This window comes from Aegilops tauschii, chromosome 4, assembly GCF_002575655.3.
Source record: "Aegilops tauschii subsp. strangulata cultivar AL8/78 chromosome 4, Aet v6.0, whole genome shotgun sequence".
NCBI classification, from domain to species: domain Eukaryota; kingdom Viridiplantae; phylum Streptophyta; class Magnoliopsida; order Poales; family Poaceae; genus Aegilops; species Aegilops tauschii.
Window position 1 is genome coordinate 516,977,355 of NC_053038.3, and position 8,933 is coordinate 516,986,287.

Below are 8,933 nucleotides of genomic sequence, written 5' to 3' on the forward strand. Positions count from 1 at the left end.
CTGATCATAAACTCACAATTCATCGGATCCCAACAAACACACCGCATAGAGTCATTACATCAAATAGATCTCCAAGAGACCATTGTATTGAGATACAAAGAGAGAAAAAGCCATCTAGCTACTGCCTACGGACCCGTAGCTCTGAGTTGAACTACTCACGCATCATCGGAGAGGCACAAATGAGGATGATGAACCCCTCCGTGATCGTGTTACCCTCCGGCGGAGTGTCGGAATAGGGCTCTAGATTGGATCTCCTGGTTCTGGAACTTGCGGCGGCTGGAATAAAATTCCGTGGACTCCCCTAGGGTTTCTGGAGCAAGGAGGTATTTATAGAGTGAAGAGGCGGTGCGGGAGGCCACCGACATGGGCACAACCCACCTGGCGTGCCTGGGGTCCCAGGCATGCCTTGGTGGGTTGTGCCCCCCTCGGGGCACCCCTAGGTGCTTCTCTGGCCCATCTGCTGTCTTCTGGTCCAAAAAAATACACAAAAAGTTTCGCTGCATTTGGACTCCGTTTGATATTGATTTTTTGCGATGTAAAAAAAAGCAGAAAACAACAACTGGCACTTGGCACTATGTCAATAGGTTAGTCCCAAAAAATGATATAAAATGATATAAAATGATTGTAAAATGATTGTAAAACATCCAAGAATGATAATATAAGAGCATGGAACATAAAAAATTATAGATACGTTGGAGACGTATCAGCATCCCCAAGCTTAATTCCTGCTCTTCCTCGAGTAGGTAAATGATAAAAACAGAATTTTTGATGTGGAATGATGCCTGACATGTTCATCACATTTTATTTCCTTTATAGCATGGACAATTGGAATTTTATATGGTTCAAAGCAATAGTCTAGTTTTGATATGAGGACTTTAATACTGAAGCACATCAACAAACAACGATGTCTTTCAAAATATCATTGCTAAAGCAATTTATCCCTAGCCCATCATGCTCAATCATTGATCCATTCATGTAGCAAATCCAAATATTAACTACATCCAATGCTCAAGTATGATAATAGAGTTCCGTACTTGGTGTTTTTTAGGAGAAGATGGAGACACAAAAAAATATATAAAAATTGCATTAAGTAAAAGATAGGCCCTTCGCAGAGGGAAGTAGGGATTTGTAGAGGTGCCAGAGCTCAAAGCAAAAATTGAGAGATATAATTATTTTGGGTGGCATGCTTTTCTCGTCAACGAGAACGACTTAGAGTTCCCAACACTTTCCATGCTAGAAATATCATAGGCGGTTCCCAAACACAAAATAAAGTTTATTCCTTTTTCCACCAAACTTTCACAAGCCATGGGTAACCGTATCCACGGGTGCCCTCACTAGTAGGAAAAGGGGCTTTTACCCTGGTTCATAAGGGCCTTTAGTCCCGGTTCTGGAACCGGGACTAAAGGGTCGTTACTAAAGCCCTAGCCCTTTAGTCCCGGTTCTTACACGAACCGGGACTAAAGGCCGTCCACGTGGCCGGTGCGGTGAGCCCAGGCAGGAGGGCCTTTGGTCCCGGTTGGTGCCACCAACCGGGACCAATAGGCAGGGCCTTTTGTCTCGGTTGGTGTCACCAACCGGGACCAATAGGCATCCACGCGTCAGCAGCTAGCAGGAGCTGAGGTTTTTGCTTTTTTTGAAAGGGGGTGGTTTAGGGGTTTTGGGGGGTTAATTTAGGTGTTTCATATATTGTGTTAGCTAGCTAATTAATAGAGAGAAGTGTCCTCTCTTATCTCCGTGCTTGGTCGACGCTATGTACTATATACGTATGGAGAGGAGTAGACACGCTAGCTAGTAATCAAATGAAGGAAACAGAAGATCGTCATGAACATATGCATACAGAGAGAAGTGATATCGACCACCTCTCCTTCTCCGAGATATTGGTCGAACAACAAGTTCTCGTATATCTATCCGACACTACCGGCTACATATATACAATAATTATCTCTTACAATACAATCTCCTAATTAAATTGTAGGAACACAGGGTCCACATAGTATTCTCCGTTTTCAGCGATCACGTGGTCAAGGAAGAATGCCGCCAATTCCTCTTGAATTCCTCGCATACGATCTTCTGCTAGGAGTTCATCCCGCTTCCGAAACATCTAATTTGAAGAAGGGGGTCAATACATATATATATATGAATAAATGAAACTCAACACAAATGATGGTAATAAAATAAAATTGTGAATATTATTGCTTACGCACTTCATATTGTTCTTCAGTGTAGCCCCGCTCACAGGTCGTGTAGCGGATGGACTCGCAAACGTAGTATCCACAGTAATTATTCCCGGGTTCCTGCCACAACCACTTTACAAGAAATAGAGGTCAATCTAACTGATAAGCAAGCATGCTAAATGGTATTGATGAAACTAGCACTTGAATCACTAGGAGATGCGCGGAACATGCTACTATAGTACTTACTTTCGGGTGATTAAATTGCAGCTTCTTCGGCAGTCCCGGAGCTTTTGAGGTGAATTTTCTCCAAACCCTGCCAGACAAAGAAAACAATTACTTGATATCAGGAAATGAACAAAGTTGCTGATATGGTGGATAATGATCGATTTAACTTACTTCTCGAGCATTTGAGTCATGTTCGCATAGTCCTGGGGATCTTTTCGTCTCGAGTCTAAGACGGTTACTACTCCCTGCTCAAGCTTAATCTCTAGGAGAATAAAGTGGAAGCTGCGCATGCATGCATAAGTCATCAATTAGATTACCATAACCTGGACTAATAAGGGAAACCGAATATGCACAAGACAGTAACACTCACTTGAAGTTGTAAGGAAAGAGTATTATATCTTTGTTTTGATTTAATACCAACGATTGTAGCAAGTTGGCCTCGGCTTCTTTGGGATGTTTTCCAACCGTATATGCATCTATGAGATTTGTGTTAATGAACCCAATATCACCGATTTGTCTTTTCTTCAATTCGGCGATCTTCAATCTGCATAATATAGTGAGGATAAGTATAAATACATGCAATGAAAGAGCTGACCTATATAGAGAGACTTAATGACAGAAGTAGTACTACTTACAGACAGTAGCAAGTGACCGTTGATTTATCGAGGGCCTTTTGATTGTAAAACTGGAAGAAATCCTCAAATGGAACATTCAGCAGATTAATTCCAACGAGGTCATGCTCCGGTTTAACTCTCAGCGTCAAAGTAGCCATCCCATCAGACTCTCTGCAGGTTTTCATGTACCAATCATGTAGTCTTCGCATCATCGTTGATAGAGATCTTTCATATTTGACGAGAGGCTTCCCGTAATGGTATTTGTGTTCGTCCACCTCCATGATTTCATAATGTACATCGTCGGGCAGGTAATCTCCAAGATTGCTATAACCGGGCACCATACTCGGATCATTAGCGACGATGTCTTTTGACACCTTGAGCGGGGGGCACGATTGGTTCGCTTGTTCGCCGAGCTGGGAATTTTTTTCCCACCTCGTCGTTCTTTTAACCTTTTATCACTAACAGTACTTCCCGACCGCTCCGCTTCGGCATATGTCTTTGCAAGAATGCGCTCATAGTTGCCTCTCGGCGGAGACTTTGGTGGTTTTGTCAGGGCAGCCAGAGTGCGCTTTGCTTTCACCGGATCTACCTTCTCCTCCGGAGGTGGATGTTTCTTTGCTTTCACCCCTTCAAAGAAGTTTGTCACTTCGGCTCGCACGATCTTCCTGGTTTCCTCCTCGGTCCTCTCGTATGGTAACTTCCCTGGAGTCTTCAGAGAAGGACCGAATCTGTATTGCCTCCCGCCTCTGGCAGCTGTACTGCTAGACGGCGGCAGAGCAGACGGAGCGGCTGCGGCTGTCTTCTTTCCTTGCTTACGAGGCGGAGGAGAAGGACTACGACGCGTCGGAGCAGCCGCAGCGGCGGCGGGTCTCTTCCGCCCTTGCTGACGAGGCAGAGAAGGAGGAGGCTGGCTGCTCTGGCGCACCGGCGCTGGCGGAGAAGGAGGCGGAGTACCGTCACGCGCCGGAGTAGGAGGCTGAGTGCCCTGATCACTCGCCGGAGGAGGAGGCGGAGGAGGAGGCGGAGTGCCGTTACTCGCCGGAGCCGTCCAGTTCGGAAGCTTGATGAGCTCCTTCGGCCATAGGCATGGAGTCTTCAAAGCAGAACCCAGCCAAATCTCCCCTTCACCGGTAGGGTGGTCAAGCTGGAGGTCCTCAAATCCCTCTGTTATTTCATCCACCATCACCCTAGCATATCCTTCTAGAATCGGCCGGCAGTGGTAGGTTGCGCCGGGTTCAGGAGGTAAAACAGAGCCAACAGCCGCCTTGACTTTGAAGTTCTGCCATTCCGCCATAAGGTGGCAATGTTGAGACTCCGTGATAGCATCCATGGGGTAGCTAGCAGGAGCCGCATGCTCCAGCTGAAGCAGCTCGGTGGAAGCCACGCTGCTTCTCCGCTGAGATGGCGGTGTAGCTTCGAGGGCAGTTTCGGCATGTCGATTGCCGTCTCGTTCCTCTAGCGCTTGAATCCTTTCGTGCAGCTTCTGAATTTGGATCTGCTCCAATTTTTTCCTCCTCTCCTGGGTTTTGTAACCGCCCGCGTCCGGAAAACCAGCCTTCCACGGAATGGAGCCTGGCGTGCCTCGTGTCCGTCCAGGGTGCTCAGCATTCCCGAGGGCCATTGTGAGCTCGTCGTTCTCTCTGTCTGGAACGAACGTCCCTTCCTGCGCTGCATCGATATATTGCTGAATCTTCTTGACTGGTATTCTCAAAAGCTCGTTCGTCCAAACGCACCTCCCTGATACAGGGTCCAAGGTTCCGCCAGCCCCGAAGAACCAAGTTCGGCAACGGTCTGTCCAGTTCATTGTCTGTGGTTCGATCCCTTTTTCAAGCAGATCATTCTCAGCCTTGGCCCACTTAGGTCAGGCTTTGAGGTAGCCACCTGACCCGTGCGATGGTGAAGCTTCTTCTTCGCAGCATTCTTCTTGTTTGTCGCTGACATCTTCTTACTCTTTTCCAATGTCTTGTGGGCCACAAATGCGGGCCAGTGATCTCTGATCTTCTCATACCGGCCGATGAATTCTGGTGTCTCTTCTTTGTCGACAAACATTTTTAGCTCATTCTTCCACCTCCTGAATAGGTCTGCCATCTTCTTAAGAGCATGAGACTTGATTAATTGCTCTATAACTGGCTTCTCCGGATCCTCCTCTGGCGGTAGGGTGAAATTTGCCTTCAGCTCAGTCCAAAGATCATCTTTCTGCATATCATTGACATAAGACACCTCAGGGTCTTCCTTCTTAGGCTTATACCATTGGTGGATGCTGATCGGGATCTTGTCCCTAACTAGAACCCCGCACTGAGCAGCAAATGCATCCTTTGTCCGGATGGGTTCAATCGGTTGGCCGTCGCGCGCGATTGCTGTGATCTCAAACCTTTCATCTGAGCGCAACTTTCTCTTCAGGCCACGTCTCTTTACCGCAGTTGTGCTCGATCCGGAGGGCTAGAAAAAAGAAGAAAGACGAGTGTTAATTAATATGTGTACATACCAAAACAATGAATGCATCAATTAGCTAGTCAGCACAGGCTTAACTAATATATTTACCTGGCCGGACTCTGTTCGGTCACCGGAGCCGTCACCACGGGCTCCTTCTTGCACCAGCATTGGGTCACCGGAGCCATCATAATCATGTCTTTCCTCCTCCACTCTTCGATCACCGTAGCCTGCTTCTTCACCCTGTTCTTCCAGACCATCATTGTCGTTAAGATACGACAAGATATCACCTCCGGCTAAGATTATGTCCCCCAACACCTCTTGTGCTTGCTCATCTCGTCCGTGCTCCCTTGTTTCTGCAAATATTACAACATGGCAATTATTACACAAACATGACAGCAGGTGGATATATTAGTGCAAACGTAGACCTAGCTTATTCCGGGTTTGGGGTGGCCTAGGCAACGCTTCAAGGGTAGGGGCGCGGCGGGAGGGGGTAGGAGACCGACACCGTTTTTTTCTAGGGTTTGGGTGTCCTCGAGAGTTTTGGTCGAGCGAGAGGGCCGGGGGGTGCTCCCGTGGTATAAGTTATCACGGTCGAGAGGGGGTATAAATATCGACCGTCCATCATGTCGAAGTTATCTGGGAGGGAGTTATATATATCGACAACGACGACATACATACACGGGAAAATAATGTTATCGGGGAGGGGGTATATCCACCCCCCCACGTGTTGAAGTTATCGGGAGGGGGTTATATCGACAACGACGACATACATACATGGGAAAATAATGTTATCGAGGAGGGGGTATATCGACCCCCCCTCGTGTTGAAGTTATCCCCCCTCGTGTTGAAGTTATCCGGAGGGGGTAATATCGACAACGACGACATACATACACCGGAAAATAATGTTATCGGGGAGGGGGTATATCGACCCCCCCCCACGTGTTGAAGTTATCGGGAGGGGGTTATATCGACAACGACGACATACATACACGGGAAAATAATGTTATCGAGGAGGGGGTATATCGACCCCCCCTCGTGTTGAAGTTATCCCACCTCGTGTTGAAGTTATCGGGAGGGGGTAATATCGACAACGACGACATACATACACGGGAAAATAATATTATCGGGGAGGGGGTATATCGACCCCCCCACACGTGTTGAAGTTATCAGGAGGGGGTTATATCGACAAGACGACATATATACACGGGAAAATAATGTTATCGGGGAGGGGGTATATCGACCCCCCTCGTGTTGAAGTTATCCCCCCTCGTGTTGAAGTTATCGGGAGGGGTATATATCAACGACGACAGACCCGATAAAACATAAGAAAACGAAGAAGAAATAAAAGGAGGAGGAGAAGAAAGGAATAGAGGAGAGGATTGAAGAAAAAAAAGAGGAGAAGAAGAAAGGAATAGAGGAGAAGAAGAATTTCTATTTTTTCTTCTTCTCCTCTATTCCTTTCTTCTCCCCCTCTTCTTTTTCTTCTTTTTTCCTCTTCTTATTTATTTCTCCTCTTCTTCCTCTCCTCTTCTTCTTTCTTTCCTCTTCTTATTTCTCATATATATCGAATATATATCCACTGTCATATATAAAAACTTTCTATATATGAACAAAAAAACATTTTTGACATATATATTCATACATTTTGAACATCTACATACATACAAATTTTCTTTGTTCACATATACATTATAGCCACATACACATATACATCACATATGAACAAAAAAATTAAACTAATAAAAAAACATACAGCCACATATGAACAAAAACATATAGCCACATACATACACATATACATTATACATATATGATCAAAAAACAATTAAACTAATAAAAACAGAGCCGGGGCGGCGGCTCTCACAGCGGGGGCGGCTAGGACGATGGCGACGGCGGGGGCGGCGAGGGCGGCGGCGCGCGGGGGCGGGACGGGGCGGGGGCGGCGAGGGCGCCGGCGAGCACGCGCGGGCCGGGCAGGGGGCTCGGGGCGCCGAGGCGGCGCGCGCGAGCAGGGGAGCACGAGGCGGGGCGGGGCGTGGGGCCAGGGCGACGGCGACGAGCACCGGGCGGCGACCCGTCGAGGCAAGGGCGTGGGGCGACGGCGACGAGGAGCGGGCGGCGACGGCGAGCACGGGCAGCCTGGCGGCATCGGGGGCAACTGGCGAGGGATCTGAAAATTTCCCAAGTGTTGGCTTATATAGGCACACCTTTGGTCCCGGTTCGTGGCACCAACCGGGACCAATGCCACCCTTTAGTCCCGGTAGGTGCCACCAACCGGGACCAAAGGTCCCTTTTTAGCAGCGCAAAGGGCGGGAAGCGGCGGCCTTTGGTCCCGGTTGGTGGCACCAACCGGGACTAAAGGGGGGCATTGGTCCCGGTTGGTGCCACGAACCGGGACCAAAGGCCTTGCGCTGCCCGCGGCCAAAAGTTTAGTCCCACCTCGCTAGTTGAGAGGGGCTCGGAGTGGTTTATAAGCCCCACTGCGGCTGCCCTCTCGAGCTCCTCTCAAATGCAGGCTTACGGGCCTAATGTCACACTGTGCTGTCTGTGGGCCTATTGGGCCTTCTGCGGGCCTGAATCCTGGCCCAGGTTGGGTTTCTAGTCGTATTCAGGCCGTGGTGGCCCAATAGGTGGCAGTTTTTTAAAAAAATCCAGTTTTTTGGTTCTGTTTTTTGCATTATTTATTTTCTTTTGTTTTTTGCTTTATTTTTCAATTCTTTGTGCTTTTAGGTCAGAAAATTTATAAACTTTCTGTTAGTGCCATTAGTTTTCAAATTTAAATAGTTAAAATTTGAATTCTATGAAATTTGTGTGAATCACAAGTTTGTGATTAACTTTACTATAAAAATAGTTTTTTTTTAGTTTTTTTGTTTTGTTTTTCGCATTATTTATTTTCTTTTGTTTTTTGCTTTATTTTTTAATTCTTTTTGCTTTTAGGTCAGCAAAATTATAAACTGTCTGTTAGTGCTATTAGTTTTAGAAAAAATATAAACTTTCTATTAGTGCCATTAGTTCTTTATGAAAATTCTTTTTGCTGTATTTAGTTTTTTCGTTTTCTTTTTTGCTATATTTATTTTGTTTTGTTTCTACTTACAACAAAAAACTTATTTATTTTATTTTATTTTGTTTCTAATTACTTATTTATTTTACTTTATGATAATTCTTTTTGCTATTAAAGTTTCTATCAAAAAAAGTTCTTTATGAAAATTCTTTTTGCTTTTAATGATTAAAAATAAAAAAGAGGCGCAATGCTCGTTGATTTGCTTCAAGCCTTTCGGAATAGTGTAGACTGCACTGCACATAGCTCGATGCAGTCTACCTTATTCCTCAAGGCTTGAAGCTAAGAAACATGAGCATTGCGCCTCTTCTTCATCGTCTCTGCACTCAGGGCTTATAAACCGCTCCTAGTGCCTCTCAGCTAGCGAGGTGGGACTAAAAAACTGCTTAGTAAGAAACTCTAGTACCGGTTCGTGCCACGAATAGGTAC